We start from the raw sequence: 9,020 nt of genomic DNA, 5'->3' as shown, positions 1-9,020 counted from the left end.
GGTAGAAAAACTGAGTCCCAGAGATGGTAGGTGATTTATCCACTGTACCACAGTCAAGGCCAGGCTGGGATGCTGAGATGCTGCAGGGCCTTCCTTATCCACCTTCCACCCCAGGAGATAGAGATTGGGGTTCTCCTCTGTACCCCCATAGCCTTCTGTGCTGTGTTGTACTCTCCGATTGATCCCCAGGAAACAGTCCCCCTGAAAGCATTTATCTTTGTGTCCCTAGCTCCTGACCAACGCCTAGCACACCGCAGGTGCTCAGTTAACATGTACCAAAAAAAAAAATGGATGAACCATTGGGAGAGATACTTATTGGTAAATGGATTTGTTATATAACAGCCACTGAAGAATACTACGGAGCTGTGTGCTGTGTAGTTATTCTGGAGAATGCTGTGGGGACATAACCACTCAGTACCCCAGTGATGGCTTGAGAATTGGAGGGTTGTCCTTGGCAAGTTTTGGTCCCCAGCCCCTCCTCTCGTGCCACCCAGCATGCTTCTTGGTTAGCTGTCAGTGCCATTAGCTGTATAATCAGGGCGCAAGTTTGAGTATTCTCTATTAAACATATTATTAGAAAGATAAATCGGTTGCCTGATGCAATGTTTTTTGAGGCACATGCAGGTAAATTACATTTATCCAGATGTTTAGCAGATCCGTGCCAAACCATTTAAAACGTAAAACAGATAATTTCCTTAAGCCTTATTTTCAGTTTCCCAAGGATCAGTCCTTGGCAGCTGGCTGGGCAGATGAATGCTGGAGAAAAATTAAGGGCTGTCTGTATCTTTCAAATTGACATGAAGAGCAGTTGGGTTCTGCTAGAAACTAAGAATGACCACAAAATGTAATTATGACTGTAATGAGAATGGGTTAAGCTTAAACTATTTCTCATTTTCATTGCAGTCACTGCTACAAGATGGAGTGGAGATTAATGCCAGGCCATTTCCTGTGCTTGTTATACTCTTTGTCATTAGAATAAAACATCATCATTTGAGCATCTCATGTATACTGAGAAGGATGGCCAGGGAGGGGTGGCCACACTGAGCACCGGCCAACTCTCTGTGCTCTGGTGGGCTCCTCTGCAGTTGGCCCAGGGAACAGGGTAGATTTGCTGTAGCCCAGAGCACCCATCCCATCTCACCATTCTGCAGCCCAGACCAAGACTTTTAGAGCCTCATTCTCTTCAGCTGCAGAATGGGGACAATAGCACAGCTCTCCTTCCCAGGGCTGCTACAGCTCTCCACAAAGAAATGGCTTATGAAGGGCTTTGCAAACTGTAAAGCACTGTTCACCTGCAAGGGAGGAAGATAACGCGGGTGCCGGCTTCTGAACTAAAAAGATCTGAGTTCATTTTTCAGATCAACAGCCCTAATTGTGTGAACTTGATCAAGACATTTGACCCTGAGAGCCTCAGTCTCCTCATCTGTAAAATGAGGATAGACCATTCACCGCATTAGGGTCTTGTGAAAAGTAAAAGAGGGGACGAATACCATGTGCCTGAAATGGGGTCTGACGTATGTTTAGTGTCCCGTAAGTGGTGGCTTAATTACGGGGGATGGTCATTGCCAATGTCATCATCTTCATTATTAGATGCAGACTCACTAATATTCTAAAACGGTACAATTAACAATGCTGAGGGGGCTTCCTTGGTGGCGCAGTGGTTGAGAGTCCACCTGCCGATGCAGGGGACACGGGTTCGTGCCCCGGTCCGGGATGATCCCACATGCCGCGGAGCGGCTGGGCCCGTGAGCCATGGCCGCTGAGCCTGTGCATCCGGAGCCTGTGCTCCGCAACGGGAGAGGCCACAACAGTGAGAGGCCCGCGTACCGCAAAAAAAAAAAAAAAAAAAAAAAAAAAAAAAACAGTGCTGATGATTGTTCACTCAAGTCAGGAGTTTTGCATCACAGAATTCTTTGTTTGACCAAAGTCTTACCTACAAGTCCCACCTGTGAAACAGGAGGGAGCAGAACTGTTTTGGTTCAAGAGGAAGTGGGGGGCCCAGGGCCCATCATCCAACTGCTGTCCCCAGCAGCTCCTAAGCGTGCAGCTCTGGAGAGCCCAAGTACTAAGCGAATACATTTTTTGGTCTGGATCTTGCAGCCCGTACCTGCTGCCTGGCTCCCTGGAATTCCTCCTCATCCATTATGGGGCTCCTCCAGGGTCACCTCTATTTGACATCCCCAAGCAGAGTTAGTCCCTGTCCCTTGTGGGTTGAATGGTATTTAGCAGCTGGGAAGGACCTTGGCAGCCACCTATTTTTGAAAAGTTGTATAGCAGCCATTACCAACTCTAAAAGATTTTCATCACCCTGAAAAAAATCCTGTGCCCATTAGCTGTTACTCCCCATTCCCCTCCCCGCACCAGCACCTGTCAAGCATTAATCTACTTTCTACCTCTATGGATTTGCCTATTCTGGGCAGTACATACAAATGGCACAGGACCTGATCAGTAATACATGTCTAATAAATGGATGTAAGAACATAAGAGTAAGAATTTCAATTAAAAAAATATAAAGCTTTTAAAAAGATTTCCTCACCAAACATCAAGTGTTTTTTGATGTGATAAATTACGAAGTACCAAACACTCCTTATGAAGTATTCTTGCCCCCAAAATGTTCATTAAACCTAACTTCTAGCTCACAGGAAATATAGGACATAAAGGTACAAGTGAAATGACACCACAAGCAAACAGAGAAATTCAGAATGTAGAACATTCTAGAGGACAACTGATTGTTTTCTCCAATGGGTCAATAACTCGTGGAAAAAAGGTGTGTGAGTGAGACTATTCTAGAATAAAAGATACTTAAGAGGGACTTCCCTGGTGGCACAGTGGCTAAGAATCTGCCTGCCAGTGCAGGGGACACGGGTTCAATCCCTGGTCCAGAAAGATCCCACATGCCATGGAGCAACTAAACCCATGCACCACAACTACTGAGCCTGTGCTCTAGAGCCTGCACGCCACAACTACTGAAGCCCACGTGCCCTAGGGCCCGCATGCCACAACTACTGAGCCTGTGTGCTGCAACTACTGAAGCCCACGCATATAGAGCCTGTGCTCCGCAACAAGAGAAGCCACCACAATGAGAAGCTCACACACTGCAACCAAGAGTAGCCCCTGCTCGCCACAACTAGAGAAAGCCCACACACAGGAAGGAAGACCCAACGCAGCCAAAAAAATAAATAAGTCATAAGTAAATAAATAAATAAAAGCTACTTAAGAGATAACTGGGAGATTCTATTGTTTGCTTTAAAATATACCCCCAGTCAACCCTTTCCTAAAGGCCCCTCTCTGTAGAAGGATTTCACTCCCAGCCCCTGGAGAGCAGGATGAGCAAAAGAGAGATGAGAATATGGGACATGGACACTTCCCAGATGCAGCTTGATGAGCCTTTACATGTCACTCTCTTTTTCCAGAAATGGGCTATTCCTTCAAGCTGGGCCTGAAGATAAAGCACTGAAGCCAATCCATGACGGATGTGGAACGTGAGCCAAGAAAGAAACCTTCGTGGTTAGAAGTCACTGAGATTTGGGGGTCACTTGTTATGACAGCATAACATGTCCCAAGCTGACTAACATAACAACCCCTATCAGATATTAACATGAAATTGTAGTTATAAAAAATGCCCATAGTTTGTAGAAATGCACATTTAAGGTGGTAGGGATGAAATGTCCACATGATAGGCAAAATTCTAAGCTAGCCCCCAAGATTCACAGCCCCCTGCTGTACCCACTCTGAATAATGCCTTCTCCCTGAGTAGAGGCAAAACCTGTGAATATGATGGTATATCACTCCCGTGATGGGTTGCTAATTAGTTGACTTTGAGTTAATCAAAAGGAAAATTACCCTGGGTGGGCCTGACCTAATCAGGTGAGCCCTTAGCCGAGGGTAAAGTGTCAAAGAGATTCTCCTGCTGGCCTCAAAGGAGAAGCAAACAGCAATGTTGTGAGCTGCCTATGGAGAGGACTGCCTCTAGCAGCTGGGGACTTCAGTCCTACAACCACAAGGAGCTGAATTCTGCCAACAGCTACCTGGGGCTGAGGCCGCTGAGCCTCAGGTGAGACCCCAGCCCTGGCTGACGTCGGAATTGCAGCTTTCGGAGACTGAGCAGAAGATCCAGCTAAGTTGTGCCCAGGTTCTCAAACCACAGAAACTGTGAGATAACAAATGTGTGTTGTTTAAGCAACTAAATCTGTGGCAATTTGTTGCACAGCAATGGGAAAGGAACACAGTGTCTGTAATTTGCTTCAAAATAATTCAGCAAAAAACTTGGGAGATAGGCAAAGCAAACATGGCAAAATCTTGTTAATGCTTGAATCTGAGTGATGGGTAGATGATGTTCATTATACTCTTCTGCCCAGTCTCATGAAGGTTTGAAATTTTTCATAATAAAAAAATAGTAAAGGATGCCAGAATGTAATCTCCCTTAGGTCAAGGGCCCTGACAATTCTGTTCATCACTGTAACTCCAGCAACTAGCACCGCGCCCAGCACATAGTAGGTGCTCCGTAAATAGTTGTTAGATCAATCGATTGACGTATGGGTATGTTACAGTTTATGAACTCACAACATCTTTTTGCGTTAACTGCATTTTACAGATGCAAGAACTGAAGCTCGGGGAGTTTGTGACTCAAAGTTGTGTAATGAGTCATTGATGAGACTAGGATTCATGTCTTCCAGGTCCTGACCAAAAACCCACTGGTCTCTCTTTGAAGTATAATATCTGCCATCCAGGTTTTCTTTGGGATTTAAATAGCTGCCGTTTCATTCTGGTTTATCAGGAGAATTTACGCACACCACCCCAGTCATATTGAGACATACGTTAGAAAACCCAGCCAGGCAGGTTAAATGTTAATTTCCTTTCTACTGTACCATTGTCTAACCTCCTTCCATGAATCAAAGTGAGTAAAAGGTTCTTCACTTACTGACATAAAGCAAATTGAACAAATTATGTTACTTAACTGAAGGAGAACTCGTCCCGCCAGGGATTCTAGTCGAGCCTGAGCTGAGCTTTCTCTCCTTATTAGCATCCACTTCCAAATGAGGTTTGGATTTTTTAATGGAATGTTGCATTGACCTCATTAGCATATCTGACTGCATCACATCGGTGGTCCTATGCCCAGGCACTGCTTCTAGGCAACCCAGCTGCCTCTGCCCGCTTCTTAGCAGCCTATGAATCACAATCCTAGCCAGGCCATGAATCAGAGCCGTAGGTGGAAGCCATTTCTAACGATGATATCAGTAACTTCAGAGTGCACAGAGGGCTCAGGGTGAGCAAGAGCCTCCCTAGATGTTAAATAACTCGCACAGACCGCTGCACATTTCTTTTTCTTGAAAAATGCTGCTCACAGAGAGCGGGAATTTTAAGCTCTCATCCAGGGCCATTTTGGCTTCCACTGGCTGGACCTCTGGGGGATCCTGGGGGAGCCGTGTCTCTGAACACAAGTCGTGCACAGACACACATTGGTTGGTTATTGTTGGAAGGACTGCTATCTGCATGGAGCGTGTGTGAAAAGCCCGGTCCCCTCCTGGTGAGGCTGGAAGATGGGACAAGATCTTGCTGGGGACTCAATGGCCCCAGAGAGGGTTGCGCTCTGCCTTTCACCACTCTGTATCTGGGCCCCTTAATTCACCTCTCTAGATCGTACATTCTTATTTCTGCAAAGTGAGGATGACCTTAATCATTCTTGTTAATCCTATTTCACAAATGGGGACATTGAGGCTCACAGGGGAAGCCATGATAAGGCCAAGCCTGGAGCCCAGACCTGCCCATCTCCAAAGCCCAGGATGTTTCTCTGTGGAACACGAGGTCTCAGGAACATCCTGTCACTGGAGGAATGGATTTCTGCAGAGGAGTCAGGGAGCTAACAAATGACATTTGCAGTTCCCATCACTAACTTGCTCCCTCGGCCTCTCACAATGCTGCGTGACCTGAGGAACAATCAAAGGAGAAGAACTTAAAAGCCACTTTAAATTTCAGACCAATTCAATTTGGGGATATCACTCGTGAGGTGTAGCTTCTAGAGGAAATTTCTAAATGACTAATACTCTTCTTTGTCCATTTCAGGGGAAAATGAATGTTGCTGCTAACATTTGACATCAATCGCCCAATCACATGTTGTCACATCATTACTCAGCTCTGTGACAAAGGCACAGGAAAGAATCCACGGCTGAAATTGTGCTGTTGGGCGAGGAACCAATTCAGGGACTCTGGCGATGATGGAATAGGGGACAAAATGAAGTTTGGCTAAAGAAGCTCCATGCAATGGGTCATGTTGAAGAGGAAATGGAAATAAGAGGTTCCTGCTTTATAAGGATGGCTATTCATTTCACGTCTCGTTTTTTAAATTCTATCTGTGTATTAACTTGGTTCCAGGATGCCATTGATGAGCCTGTCAGGGAAAGTGACGGGCCACAGGGCAGAAATGATGAGGTGTCCATTACTGAAGTCCTAGGGCAAGTCAGGACCACCACCTGCAACTTCAAAATCAGGCCTCAGCTCTTCTGGTTCACACGAGGAATTATTTTTCTACTGCCAACACACACAAAAAAGGAATCCTCTGAATCTGAACCAAGGCCAGTGTGTGGAAGTTGGTAACCAGAGCTAAACTGGAACCGCCAAGGCTCAGAGATACTTTTGAAATCTTCTCCTGACGGGAGAACAGGTAAGAGATTCCGAAGATCCCTGTGAGAGGTGTGGGGCCAGTGGTTTCTGTTGGCTTCTGTGTACACCATTTTGCTGTAAGTGACTTATTTATATAGGCCCCATTTCTCCATCATGACCCAATTTTGCAATGATTTTGCAAACGATTGGTGAGGCATGGGCAGGTTTGGCCAGGAGAGAGCAGGTGTAACACAGATATTAATATTCAGAGAAGAAAGCAGTCAGGACTTCACTCCTTCTTCACTGTCTGAGGAAGAATGCAGAGAACCCAGGGCTTTGGGGCCCTCGACAAGCTCTTCATTCCTGCCCTCCGCCTGGAGCTGGTCTTCCAGAGGCAAGTGTGAAGGTGACAAAGGCGAATGATGGGGATAATCCCACCCTCCCACCATAGGGATATACTTTTATGGCCATGTCTTTGATAAAACAGCTTGGCTTGTCCCCATGGTCCTTCTTGCATTATCTATGAAAGGCATGTTCTATGTTATTGACTGTCAGGGGTTAGTATCAATAGGCAGCAGGGACCTAGTCATAGATTAAGGTTTTTCACAGTAATTCTCAGAGACATACTTTCTCTTTAGAAGTTCTTTCTCCACAGGTTGTGCTTTCCTGGGATGCAATCTTGACAGATACCATGGAGCCCCTTGAATGAGCAGCAGCGGTGAGCAGAGCGGGGGGCTGCAAAGGCAGCAGAGACCATGAAGGTAGAAGTGACAGGATCTGATGACGGATGAGGTAGGTTTGGGACAAAGTGGTGAGAAGACCAGAAGAATAACGGAAGTCTCACGTCTGGGGAAGTGATGGTCCCATTCGCAGAATAGGCACCTAAGGAGGAGATGAAGAAGGCAGAAGTGGACGTGATGCTGATGGACACCCCAGGGGACACCTGGCCTAGAGAGAAAGATCTAGGCGGGAGGCGCCGTTGTGCCGATGACGCAGTAGATGAGCCCTACAATCATGTGGGCTCACCAAGGGAGACACGCACATGTAAATATTTATTTGGAACCATTTCTAAATTTGCATAAAGGATGAGAATTTTAATTACCCACAGAAATGAATGGAAATGTGATCAAGACCCTTAGGAAAAAGGGACCGCTTTCCTGATGGGTTCTTGTCAAAATATACATGGCCGCTTCCTCATCGTTTAATTGGGTGGGCTAATCTCCTCCCAGATATAAAATATTGACGCGAGTTGCTTATTTTCCTAAAAGCTCTAAGTTCAAATATGTAGGTTTGTGTTTTCCTGTAATTAGCATGCTGTATCTATTCAGAATAACTGCAACATCCCTTCCTGGTAATGAAAAGTGATTAATTACCAATTATAGCAAGTATTCAATTTCATGCAGTTTACCACTGGTCTGTACCACTGAATTGCTAGCGTTCTAATTGCAGACATAAAAAGTTCTAGGTAATTATTGCTGAAAGATCAGTAATATTAAAAATATTGGTTGCAGCTATTATTACATTTGCTCTAAACCCAACCAAGACTTAAATTTATGTCTGAGCTGCCAACTGTTTCATCAGTCTATTTCTGTTACTAGTTTGGAACAACTGTTTTTTTTTTTTCCCCCCTTTTCTCAGAGCCTATTACAGCAAGTCTATTAACAGCTCTGGGCTCCCCATTTTGTAAAGCTTTCATTAAGTGAAACAAGCTAAAAAATCACTAGTAGGTGCCCTTTAGCAAAGTAGGGAGGTAATTATCTCATTTACAGATCACTATGTGCATTTCATTTTTCAAAGCACAAAGAGAAAACCAGCTCTAAATGACACTTTTTCGTATTCATTACATTCACTAGAGAAATGTCAAATTAGGAGTTTTCAGTGCAAATGCCAGCATGAACTCTGACAGCAGCTATCAGCAATAGGGACATTTGGAGGAAATGTCTTTGTGCCCAAAGCGGAAATCAAGGAAGAGTCTGGGAGCTTGAAAAGGTGTTTGTCCTCCGAACACCTGAGCTGTACCTCTACATGACTGGTTTATCTGCGAGCATGCCAGGCACAGCTCAGGAAACTAGAGGTTCCATGCAAGCCAGATGGTCCTGGCCAGCCGAGGGTGGCCAGAATTACCAAGGCAGATGACTTAGCTTGCACTGTGCATCTACAGACCAACAGAGGGAGACCAGAGACATGGCTAAATACCATTCAGTGAGCTCCCTGATGAGCTAACATGGAGGCCAACACAAAGAAGAGTGTGGCCGACTCCATGGAGAGGGAGAACCAGGAATTTACAGAGGAGGGGCTGCTTCAGCCAGGTCTTGAAGGATGAATAGGAGTTCATCAGCTCCACAGAGAAGGCTAGGAAAGGGCCCCCTAGTGAGAGTTCATATCCAGAGGGCACTGGGACTTCATACTGTCCTTGGAAC

The sequence above is a fragment of the Hyperoodon ampullatus genome (assembly GCF_949752795.1).
Source record: "Hyperoodon ampullatus genome assembly, chromosome: 1".
In the NCBI taxonomy this organism is placed as follows: domain Eukaryota; kingdom Metazoa; phylum Chordata; class Mammalia; order Artiodactyla; family Ziphiidae; genus Hyperoodon; species Hyperoodon ampullatus.
Note: the sequence above shows the minus strand (reverse complement) of the source record.